Genomic DNA, 13,705 nt, shown 5'->3' with positions numbered 1-13,705 from the left:
GGTCAGAGGAATTATACACACAAATACACTCACATATACATATATATACATATATACATACATACATACATACATATATATATATATATATATATATATATATATATATATATATATATATATATATATATATATATATATATATATATATATATATATATATATATATATATATATATATATATATATATATATATATATATATATATATATATATATATATATATATATATATATATATGATGATTTTCCTGGTTTTCTGGATTTGTAGAAAACTTTAACAGGTCACCAACGGAATTTTACTCACTTGGCCTTGAAAATCTGACTTTACGGTCGAGGGAATCATAAAAAGAAAAGAAAAAAGGGATGTTTCATATGAGCTTAGGGCTCTACTTCATGATGGAATGTTACGTAAACACTGGGGTTAACTAAAGTAATTGTATTTACAATAAAAGGATAAAAAAAGAGAAAAGTAAATAATATTGAGGTTTGCAAAGCCTGGAGGTCTTCCTACTGGACACTTGAATGGTCGCAAGGCACAGCCCAAGAAGAGTCCATGGCAAATGGGTCCCTCTGCAAGAGAGATTTAAGAATTACATGCCAGTAAGGGAAAATATAAAACATACAGATGGATCGAGACTGCACTGAGGGTGCCAAGGTCTCGAGGGATGAATGAACACTTAACACTGGAACACAAAACACTTGAAATAGCACTGGGTAAAATGGCACAATGGGTGCAGAGATATACTGACACTCAATAAACACTTCTAAGGGCAAAATGTCGTGACTGAAAACCCTTCACTTATACTTTACCCCGGGGCAGGTCTCTTCCAAAGACTGACGAAGGGCCATCGCACTTCGGGCGCTATACACTAGTTCACATGAAATGTCCGTTCACGTAGTGACGAAGGAACTGTATCCGAATCAGGAGGGTCAGGTGGTAACAGGGGAGGTGGGGGCTCTCAGCATCTCGTAGCGATCTCCCGCGTGTGTCTGGCTAACTGCCGAGATCTTCCTGTCCTGGCTCCTTTTAAGGCATCTGCCGAGGGTAGGGGCCCCGGTGTCGGGCCCGTATGTTGACCGTGCCCAAGAAAAGAAGGGCAGATGGAAAATAACTCTTTCCTATATGATTTAAAGGAATGGATATATTTTTACAAAAATAATATTAAAAACTACTGTTTATTCTTGTTAAATTTTTGTTATAGGTAGTTACAAAATCAGTTATAGATTTCATGGGGACTATATAGTTTTAATGATTTTTTTTTTGTTATTTTGTTATACGTAGTTATATCATCAACCACAGATTTCATGTGTACTATAGTTTCAACAAACAAAAAACACTCTTTTTGCTTTATATTGTAACAGCAATTGTCAGTTTTTGTCTCAAGATCCAATTTCAGTTTTGTCCACCGGAATCATTTGTCTCGGAGAGGAATTACGCGACCTAAGGAGAAAAGTTACAAAGAGCAAAAGCGCTAACGGTGACCAGAGTGCAGATAAATCCTCGTTGAAGAAGAATTGCTGTCGTTTTCCTTTGATTGGTCTTGCAGCTGCGTCTGGTTCTACGCTGCTTTCGTCAGAGCCTTGTAAAATATCTTTATCTTACGGTTTTGTTTTTGAACTATGCATTGGTTGTTCATATACACGAAAGCAAGTAATAATAATAATAATAATAATAATAATAATAATAATAATAATAATAATAATAATAATAATAATAATAATAATAATAATAATATAATTTGGCAGCAGACCCTCTTTTAAACAGGTTCTATTGAATATTATTGCTGCTTCAGCTGCATTTATTTTGTAGAAGACTTTTTCTATTTTCCTTATTGCGGACTTCTCTTCAGTGGAGGTGCGTGCTAACAGCTCGCCTATATTTGTCATTTCATGGGGGAAAAGTCAAGATCTGGATTCTGCTTTATACATTCTATACAGTTGGTTCTATACAATTGTTGCCGCGACGCGTTTCGACAGACTCTTCTGTCATTCTCCAGCGGGAGCTAGTAGAGGACTGGCAGATTGCATGTTGTTGTTGTTTTAGATTTAGCTGGCCTTGTGCCAGCACGGGCTCTTGCTTCTAGTGCAGCCCGTAACTATATGTTGATGATGAGTCTGTGAGATGGGTAGGTTAATGAAAACTTTATTATGATACATGAAAGTGATTTTGGTGGGGGTGAAAATTTGAAATGAAAAGGTTTAACAGGCAAGGTTGCAACCTCTTTGAACCCTAAGGTACCCATCAGATGAGGATAAAAGTACGATAGCAGTGAGTGTTGGCTAGTGGGAGAGGCCAACAGATGGAAAAAAGAAGAATTGAGTAGTAGGCACAGGTAGCTAGTATGCTAGTTCGTGGTGATCCAAAGCCATATTCCTTGTCCGGTCCTAATTCTTGTGTCTGTATGTGTTTTGTGTATTTGTTGGGTGTTGATTGTGGTGGACGGAATGCTAGGGGAGGGGTGATTTCTAAAGTCAGTATTTAGAGATGAATGGTATAGATTTTTATTTGTTGTCTGGGTCGAGTCTGTTGAGTCTGATTTAAGAATAGGGAAGGAGGGTGGGTGGTTTAAGGTATGGATTCTTGAGTTATCTTGGTGGTGGGTAGGAGCATAGGAAGCCTGCAAATTCATGGATGTTTGTCAGTATGTGCTTTGTTATTTGGGTAGCTGTTCTTTCATTACCTTCATAACTTGTTCTTAGCTGTTCTGTTTCTGTACAGTCAAGAGGTAGTGTTCAGGGTTCTTCTGGGATTGTTTCACAGTACTTGCATGGTTGAGGATTGTCTACTATTCTTTGCCATGTGCACAGGTATCATAGCCTTAGCCGATGGATTATGATTGCATAGGTCCTTCTGAATTTATACACGGGCTTCAGCGGGGTCATGGATGGCGAATTCTGATTGGTTGCAGTCAGCGAACTTCAAGCCAAATTTCTACGGCGAAGCTCGATCCTGACAGATCTTCGCAACCTGGGAATGTCATTCATTCCAGCGTTCCCATTGGCCTGCCGTTGCGTGATGTCATGCCGGCTGACATCATCGGTAGTTTGGCTGCTATTGGGCTGCGGATGAATGATGTCATTATCTACTCTTTCTGTCGTAGTCGGGGATTGTCTCGAAGGGCGCCTCGCTCATCAGGGGGCATCTCCATTCTCAGGCTTGTCGTTTTCAGGTATTCGTTGGATTTGGCGGGTGTTCTGCATTATTCTTCTTAAATTCGTGGGTAGGAGCGATGCCTCCTGCGTCGTATTCATTGTTGGTTTTGTCTCGACAATGAGTTTCACCAACAAACTCATCAACAAAGAAATTCGAACTGGCCTGGAAAGATGGTACAACGGTGAGAACACACAACCTGCCCCCCAAGATGACATAAATATCTATTATAAGGCCGGGATGCATCCCCAGTACCGTGAGGACGAGAACTCCATGAAGAAAATCGTCATGGAAAACGTCACCCCGACCGAAGACAGTAAGAGAATAAATCTTATAATTTATTATAAGAACCGCCGCACCCGTGATCTGGTGATGAAAAATAACCCCTCTCCGCCAGCAAGAGAACCCTCAAGCAGAAGAACGTGGTCTACCAATTTGTATGTCCTGTCCGAGGATGCCCCGGCGCTTATATTGGAATGACCACGATGCGTCTGTCTAAAAGGATCTCCTGCCACGCCCAGGAGGGTGACATCATGAACCACGCCCGTGCTACTCACAATATTTCCATCTCCCGCGACAGTATTATACGAAATACAAGTATAATCGGGAGAGCCGCCGACCCTCGACGTCTGCGCCTGCTAGAGGCGCTCCTCATTGCCGAGACAAAACCAACAATGAATACGACGCAGGAGGCATCGCTCCTACCCACGAATTTAAGAAGAATAATGCAGAACACCCGCCAAATCCAACGAATACCTGAAAACGACAACCCTGAGAATGGAGATGCCCTGATGAGCGAGGCGCCCTTCGAGACAATCCCCGACTACGACAGAAAGAGTAGATAATGACATCATTCATCCGCAGCCCAATAGCAGCCAAACTACCGATGATGTCAGCCGGCATGACATCACGCAACGGCAGGCCAATGGGAACGCTGGAATGAATGACATTCCCAGGTTGCGAAGATCTGTCAGGATCGAGCTTCGCCGTAGAAATTTGGCTTGAAGTTCGCTGACTGCAACCAATCAGAATTCGCCATCCATGACCCCCGCTGAAGCCCGTGTATAAATTCAGAAGGACCTATGCTATGTTAACATCAACAAGGATAAATCCTACATCGATGATAAAATAACTTTTGGTACAGGTTGATCAAAGAAGCCACAGAACTTTATATTCCCCTCAAAACATTCAAGATCTTACCTTATTCTAAGGAAACAGAAAATCTTAAGCAATTACAATATTACTATAAACAAGCCTAGCTTTTATTAATATTCATGGCCCTACACAGCAGCTATTAGAATACATACATAACATCAAAGAATGTATTAAAATAGAAGCAAAGGAACTCATAAATTCGACTTGGGAGATACTACTTAATAAAATTGAAGGAATCTTTAGAGACCCAGAAAAGTTCTGGAAAATGATCAAAAGGCTTTTTTTAGGATCAGATTCTGAACCAATAGCCTACATACTACATAATAATAGGAAAATCTTTTCACCCCAAGACCAAGAGCCTATTTTCAGAGAATTCTGGTCTAATATCTTCAGGATAAACCCTTGGGAGAATTTAAGGTTTGACCTGCAACATGAACAGCAGTGATTGCAGCACTTCATGAACATGATGAACACATAATACCATACGATTTAGTTGAACTCAATAGATTAGATGTTGAAGATCAGTTTATTAAACCAATACAACTGCAAGATATAATCAAAATAATTAATAATTTTAAAAACAAAGCACCTGGTCATTCTAGAGTAAACAAAATTATCATCAAGCATCTTCCAATCTCCATGTTGGACTTTTTAAGAGTCATCTTCAATGAAACCATAAGTATGGGCTACTGGCCAGACATTTTCAAGAAAGCACTACTTCCCTTTGTGGGGAAAAAGGGTAAAGATCTAACTACTGTCTCTAATTATAGACCAATTTCCCTTCTAGAAATACCTGGTAAGATCCTTGAAAAAATCATTCAAATAAGGTTTAATGAGTTCCTCGAAGACAATCTACTAACCAATGATAATCAATATGGGTTTACTCGCGGCAAAGGAACTCAGCTTGCATTAACCAGATTATATGAGTTCATAGCAGTCAAGAAAAGTTTAAGATACGGCTGCAACCTTATCTCAAGGGACGTCAGTCGGGCCTTCGATAAAGTATGGCATGAAGGTTTAAAATACAAAATATTGGAGGCACAATTGCCAGACTTAGCAACCAGACTGCTATGCAACTTTCTTGACAACCGGGTGGCAAGAATAAAAATTAAAGACTTCATTGGACCAGAGTTCCAGTTACAATCAGGGGTTCCTCAAGGTAGCATTCTCTCCCCATTACTCTACAACTTTTACATTAAAGATACCCCTCCTCCATCTCAAGGTTGCCTTCAAATTATGTTTGCGGATGATCATACACAAGTCATAACATATCCTACAAATGCTAAATGTATGCTACAAAGAAAAACTATCAGAGAAATACAGAAAATTAATAACTACGAAAAGAAATGGAAGATAACAACAAATATGAACAAATTCCAGATCCTCTCAATTTCTGCTCGTCGTCCCAGGGATATTATAGTCAACAATAGGAGAATTCCATATAACCAACAAGTCACAATTCTTGGGTGCAAATTCCAAAAATCTGGCATTCTTCCCCATGTACAGGCGAGAATAGCTACCAAAAGGAAAACGGTCAGTAGATTAAAAAGATTCAAAGGACTGTCCACAAAACCCAACTTAAACTATATAAATCACTAGCCAGGCCACAGCTAGAATACCCAGCCATCATATTTGGTGCACTGAGTAAAACAGCACTTAGTAAAATGCAAGCAGTGCAGAATAAAGCTCTGAGGCAAGCATATAGGGAAAGTCCCCCCCTACACAACACAATAAGGGAGTTGCATGATCACTCCAAATTAGAGCCTCTGAATGTCAGGTTCCATAGGCTTGGGCAGAAAACTTGGGACAAATTAAGTTTAGAAGACGAAAACTTATTCACAACCACTAGAGATCTCACCCTCAACCAAGTCAGAGATCACTACTGGTGGAGTAGACTTGAACCTAAGGTCAATTGTGACCCCAGACCTAAGTATATAAATACTGATTAAAAAAAAAAAAATAAATTTATAATTATAATAATGATAATCATAATTAATTAATTACTTACAAGATTAATAATAATAATAATAACAATAATAATAGTATAAATCAATAATTTGCAAATCATTAAATATACATAATTGTTTGTACATCTCAATCTTACCAACTTTTAATATCAAAGCCAGTTTCTGGCGATGAACCAACAAACCATATTCCGAGCCTTTCTTCTCTGTCTGGTCCTTGCATGGTGACTAACCATAAATCTAACTTCGCAAGAGGGTCTGCCCCTCACTCTTTTCTCTTCTACTTTACTTCACTTTCCCTCCCTTTTTCCTTCCCCCTTTCCCATCCCGAGTATCCGCCGTCAGGCTTAACTGGATTGTATCCAGGGGTACTCTTCCTTCTCCCCTATTCCTCACTTCCCTATCCTTATCCTAGTCCAATCTGCCAGTCCTCTACTAGCTCCGCTGGAGAATGACAGAAGAGTCTGTCGAAACGCGTCGCGGCAACAATTGTATAGAACCAACTGTATAGAATATATAAAGAAGCAGAATCAGATCTTGACTTTTCCCCATGAAATGACAAATATAGGCGAGCTGTTAGCACGCACCTCCACTGAAGAGAAGTCCGCAATAAGGAAAATAGAAAAAGTCTTCTACAAAATAAATGCAGCTGAAGCAGCAATAATATTCAATACAATAATAATAATACAAAAAAGTACTTATTGTGCATTACAGTTAAGATTAAAAAGATTTTATGCATACGTTATTTCCTGCAATTTCTGTTAAATTACAGAATTTCAACATGTCAAATACAATTTTAAAAATTTCCATAGACCGACAGTTATAGCTGGTATTAGTGTGGCAGAGTGGGTAGGTGAATGAGATAAAAAAAAATGTTATACTTGGAGTGATATGGGAGGCACGTAGAGGAAACCCAAGAGTAATATAATATGATAGTGTTCTTTCGTTCAGTGAAAATAAGCAATCGTCATATTAGGGTTGGTTACCATCCAGTAAAGCCTGACACAGTCGACACAGGCCCTGGGTCACCCTTTGTTGTATAGGTGGGGTACAAAAACCTTACACTATATATATATATATATATATATATATATATATATATATATATATATATATATATATATATATATATATATATATATATATATATATATATATATATATATATAAAAATGTGCGTGTGTGAATTTCTTATCCACAATATGTCTGCTAATTTCATAAATTTTTTATTACACTATCATGATTACAACACGGTACATAAAATTGGTTATATCCACCCCTAAACTACATTCTATATTTTCGTGGCGTATGTAGATGTAAAGAAAGTATTCAGTATAAGACAGGCAATTTTTTATTAATATTCGTAAAACGAAGTTATTGTCATATGTCTCTTCATTTGCGTAAGATCAATTTTAAACTGAACATTAATAGGATACTATGTCATGGAAGATTATTTTGTTATCATTATCACTAAATAATCTATTTCTTATAAAACATTTTAGAAATCTCTCTCTCTCTCTCTCTCTCTCTCTCTCTCTCTCTCTCTCTCTCTCTCTCTCTCTCTCTCTCTCTCTACATTAATGATTTCACTAATCTTCAGTCTTTTTCATTTCGTTATCAAGAGCCCAAATTAGAATATTACTGCTGAGCTAAATTCTTCTAATCTAAACATCTAAAGAGAATTCTCTTTGCATCTTAAACTTCAGTTTACGTCGTCATCAATTTTCCGATTTAGTCTGAAAACTTTACATCCTCGAAGGTGAAAGAAAAGGAAAAACTTCACGAGAGTTTGTGCTAAAGGAAGCCCCAAATGTTGTATTACTCTTAATAACAATTATTTTCATCCAATTCTTTATTATTTTCAGACCAAAAAAAAGCAGAGGTATCAAAGTAAATCTCACAACAAATATTTTTAGCCCAACAACCTAATATTCATTAGCATTATAAAATTTTATTGAAGCGGACAGCATTCTTTTCATGGAAATATTGGGAAGTATGAAAGAGTTCCTTTACGATTATTGAGGAAATCTCTCACATAAATGAGATCCTTTCTGAGTCATCCTTCACCGGATCCTTCGTGATCCATCATCTCACACTCCTTCAGATACTAAAAGTTAGTGATTGATTACTCCTATGCCTTTCTGGAATTTCTTTTTCTCTTCGCTACGCGAAAAAAATTTATAATTTGTGGCCAATCTTCCATTACAGATAGAACTTTTTAATTAATTTAAACTTAAATTTTACTTTAATTATTAATTGGTTATATGTATCCGTTTCTTACTTCATTTCTCTCTCTCTCTCTCTCTCTCTCTCTCTCTCTCTCTCTCTCTCTCTCTCTCTCTCTCTCTCTCTCTTTGATGACAAATTACTGTCTTCATTATCATTAACATTCTCTCTTTCTAGCATGAACTGGCTAAGTATGTTTTCCTCATATATCTGTTGAAGACACACACACACCCACACCCAGTGGGTGTGGGGGTGGGTGTGTGTGTGTGCGTGTGTGTCTTCCTTTACTGAAGGAAGAAAACGGAAATATGCGGGCAAAATTGGCGTAAACTGAAAGTCAGAATTCTCAGGTTTATTGAATTGGCGAAAGTGTGAGAAGCAATATCTCTGGATGTAAAGTTCAAAAAAAGAAAAATCAAATCAAATCGAAGGTGTGAAAAATAGATTCAATTTTATTTTCTGAGCTTTACGAAATGGTTAACTAAGAGGCAAATTTTCTTTTTAAGAGAAAAAATGTAATGTGAGTAGCATAAAAGGAAATGAATTTTTCGGGAGAAAAAGTGAGTCCAAGCAAAATTTATCGGAGATTTCAAGTGAAGGTTTGCAAGAATGCTTTGGGGGTTGAAATGCTTAATTAATTGGTTCGAAAGCAAAATTAGCAAAATTGTCTTATAGAACGATGGAATTTGCATTTAGCGAAGCAAGAATTCATGGTAGTGGGGTAATACGAAGTAAAAAAAATATTAATATTAATAAAAGTAGATTATAAATGAGAAATGGGATCCATACAGATCTGATGAGAATAGGAGGGCATGCATAGATTTTATACAAATATAAGTATGTGTCCTTATCCGTGCTTTCAAGAAAGCTGACAAGAGTAATGAGTGAAAAAAGTTCTCAATGAAAAATGGATAGAGGTGGAACGAATGTTATTGTAAAGAATGAGAAAAATTTATTACACATACATCTAAGCTCGGAAAATATGTCAGTTCAAAGGAAAACTCAAATAGCGAAATATCAAAATTAAACATTACAAATGTTGAACATTTTAAAGTGTGGTCAATTGTAAGGTGCGTTGGAAATCAGGAATAATATTAACCAAGCGTAATTTTCAGTAGAAAACAGTCGACGTCTGACTGAACTTCATGAAAATCGAATGATAATTAAGAAGAGACTGTATAGTCGTCAATATTGAATGAATTGACTGACAACATGAAGGGGAAATAAGGTTATTCAGAGTTCACGTGTATTTTTAAGAGGTCTCAATAATCTGCTTTTCTTGTCTAACTAGATGTCATTAAGATATTCTGGTAACCTCCAATAATAAAAAAATCCAATTATTTCAAAATCGTAAACGGAACTATTTCCATTAGACAAAAAATATCTAAACTTCTTCTTGTGTAAAATTTTACTTTGCCGAATTAACTTACAAATGCCACCTCAGTCAGTGATTCAAAATATAGAATTGCATATTCATAAAAAAAACTTTCAACTAGATTCGGAGGTAAATTCCTCAAAGTTTATAAAAAAGTTAATTATATCTTAGTTTAACCAGACCACTGAGCTGATTAACAGCTCTCCTAGGGCTGGCCCGAAGGATAAGATTTATTTTACGTGACAAAGAACCAACTGGTTACCTAGCAACGGGACCTACAGCTTATTGTGGGATCCGAACCACATTATGACGAGAAATGAATTTCTATCACCAAAAATAAATTCCTCTAATTCTTCATTAGCCGGTAGGAGAGTCGAACGCTGGGCCAACAGCGTGCTAGGCGACGGCTCTAACCATCCCTCCAACGAAGAACTCTCAAAGTTTAGAACACTCAGTATTTCCTGGAGCACTACTAACAATTTTTAAGTCTGTAACAGTAGGTTTTATATAATGGCCTATTCATATTCACTGTTCATATATATATATATATATATATATATATATATATATATATATATATATATATATATATATATATATATATATAAAAAAGTTATTCGCAAAAAGTTGTCGCATGCATTTTAAGACGAGCAATTTGGAATAAAATGGTCTGTTCACAAAATTGGTAGTAGTCTTGTGCTACAGAAAAACTTCCCATGGATAAAGATATGTTTCATTAATTAGGAAACGAAATTACACTTTAAAATTCAACACAAAGGATGCATTAGTTACAAACAAACCAATACATACTAAATTAAGTAGGGAAAAAGTAATGTTCACTTTCTTTCATATTTCACATCTGAACCTCTTTTTCAGACATATCAGTAAGTCAAACATATATACATAAATTACAATAATCTTTATTTGCATATGTACAGAGTAAATAGTAGGTATGACCTCTGCGAGCAGCAATAACACCCATCAGGTGGCATGGCATGCTGTCCACCAGCTGTACAAGGTTCTCAGCAGGTATCCTGTCCTATTCTTCCAAGAGAGCCTGACTTAATTCTCTAAGGGTGGATGGCTGGTTGTCCCTTTGTCTAATTGCACAGCTCAGTTGATCCCATAAATGTTCTCTGGGGTTGAGATATAGGCTCAGTGCAGGATGCCTCAGGATGTTCACATACTGTCCTTCAAAGTAAGTACCGGGCCAGTACCACAACAGTGAATCGCAGATTGGTAGCAATGGGTTACAGAGCCCGTAGATGTGCTGTGAGGCCAAAGCCCACCCCTAGACATAAAAGAGACCATCTGGCTTGGGCCCGTCAACACCAGAATCTGACTGTACAACTCTGGCTTCACGTGGCTTTTGGAGATGAGTCCAGATTTCTGCTGGTTCCAGTAGATATTAGGAGGGATGTACGTAGATAGGCTGGAGAACGTCTCAGGGACGAGTGTGTAAGAGCTGGACTTGCTGGAGGTGGTGGATCTGGCCATGTGTGGCGTGCCATTTGTGCAGATGGCAAGAGTCAGCTAGTCATTCTGGATCGAAACGTGACCAGTGACGTGTACAGACAGTTGCTGGATCGGAACCTTCTTCCATGGGCTTGTGGTGTGCTTGCCAATAACTTCCAGTACCAAGATGACAATGCACCTGCCCATCGAGCACGTGTGGTGTCTACTTATCTTGAAGGACGGGATGTGAACGTCCAGAGGCAGCCTGCACTGAGCCCAGATCTCAACCCCATAGAACATTTATATTTATGGGATCAATTGGGCCGTTCAGTTAGACAAATGAACAACCAGCCATCCACCCTTAGAGAATTAGATCAGGCTCTCTTGAAAGAATGGGAAAGGATACCTGCCGAGAACCTTGTACAGCATTGCTACTCCACGGAGGCTTATACTACTCATGGAGGTTATTGATTGACTGACTGATTAATTATTAAATTTAGGTCTTGAAGACCAAGCGCCGGAATCCATCAAGATTATACAACGCTATAATGAAGGTGAAATATATAACTTAATGATAAGATTGATAATGAATAGGTAAATGATGATGACTCTTTACATAAGAAAATAAAGATTATTGGAATTTATGTACTTGTGTTTGACTTGCTGATATGTCTGAGAAAAAAGGTCAGATGTGAAATATGAAAAGAAGTGAACATTACTTTTTTTCCTACTAAATTTAGTGCATGTTGGTTTGTATGCGATTAATGTGTCCTTTGTATTGGAATTTAAGGTGTAATTTCGTTTCTAATTAATGAAATATACCTTTATTCATATATATATATATATATATATATATATATATATATATATATATATATATATATATATATATATATGCATATATAAAGCAAATGCCACGAGGGAAAGTGAAACAACGGAGTATTGCAAGGTCTTTGGACTTACTGTCTTTTACTTAGCAGACTGCTGAGTAAAGGGCAGTAAGTCGAAAGGCCTAGCACCACTCCGTTGTTTCACTTTCCTTGTGGCATTTGCCTTTACTTATATATTCATCACGTTCCATATACATGCATACACACACACACACACACACACACACACACACACACACACACATATATATATATATATATATATATATATATATATATATATATATATATATATATATATATATATATATATATATATATATATATATATATATATATATATATATATATATATATATATATATATATATATATATATATATATATATATATATATATATATATATATATATGGAATTTGTCAGTGAAAATATTTGACCAGTTAGCCAGTGTCAGACTCCTCTCGTCTCTCGAAAGACCTAATAATGTTATATTTTATTTATAGTTATAAAAAATTCTCATTCAAAAAGCACAACTTTTCAAAGGAAAGTTTTGTTAACTCTAGCTTCTCTCTGCGAGAAGGATAAATCCCACCCTCTCACAAGTGAGTTATTTCCCAGTCGGTATGGAAAACAAAATGCATTCTCATTTTACTTCGAGATTTCTCGTGGCTTTTTTTGCTAAGAGCCCACCAAGATCGCGAATCCACTTCAGGGTCAGGACAGACAGTCTCCTAAATAGTCCAAGAGTATTAGTCAATTTTGACCCAAAACCTGGACATAGCTGGTAACAAGCTGATTTTTCAGGATAGATGCAGGAACATACATAGAATGACATACTAAAAGTCCCCGGGTATCCCCTGTGCAACCTTGAAATTCAAGCTGGCGTCCAAAATGGCTGTTATTTTCAATTTTTTCATAACTTTGTTTCTAGACGAGATACAAACATAAACTTGGTGGCTATCCCTATGTTTTCAGGTATAAGAATTATAATAGAATAGGTATTTAGAAGATCAACAGCTTGTAAGTAGCATAATCCAAGATGGCGCCCAATATTACCACCTTTTTTGAATATTCTGAGCTTGAAAATACACATAGGCGTAGAAACCAAGGATGAAGAATAACGTAATTAGGAACAGTAGTCAGTAAGGAAATTGTAAAGTGTGATAATAGAAACTGAATGTATAATTACAGTATAATAATAAGATAATGTTATGCTCAGCATATTGCAAGTTTGCAATGTTCTGTGTTCTGGCTATACTGCTAGCGAAGAGGAAATACACCAAGCAGACAGTTGACGGTCTGCTCTCAGTTCTCCTTGTTTATTATATTTATTTTTGTGGCTAATACTCTAAGGGTAATAGAAAGAAAACGGTTTCATTCTGCGAACTTTTGATAAGGCATTAATAGTTATACGATATGGCTTAGTGTGTTTAAGAAACAGGAAAATAGTGACAACGTTACCTTGTGAATGTGAAACCATGAAA

The sequence above is a fragment of the Macrobrachium rosenbergii genome, chromosome 7 (genome assembly GCF_040412425.1).
Source record: "Macrobrachium rosenbergii isolate ZJJX-2024 chromosome 7, ASM4041242v1, whole genome shotgun sequence".
Taxonomy (NCBI): domain Eukaryota; kingdom Metazoa; phylum Arthropoda; class Malacostraca; order Decapoda; family Palaemonidae; genus Macrobrachium; species Macrobrachium rosenbergii.
This window is presented reverse-complemented; position numbering follows the sequence as displayed.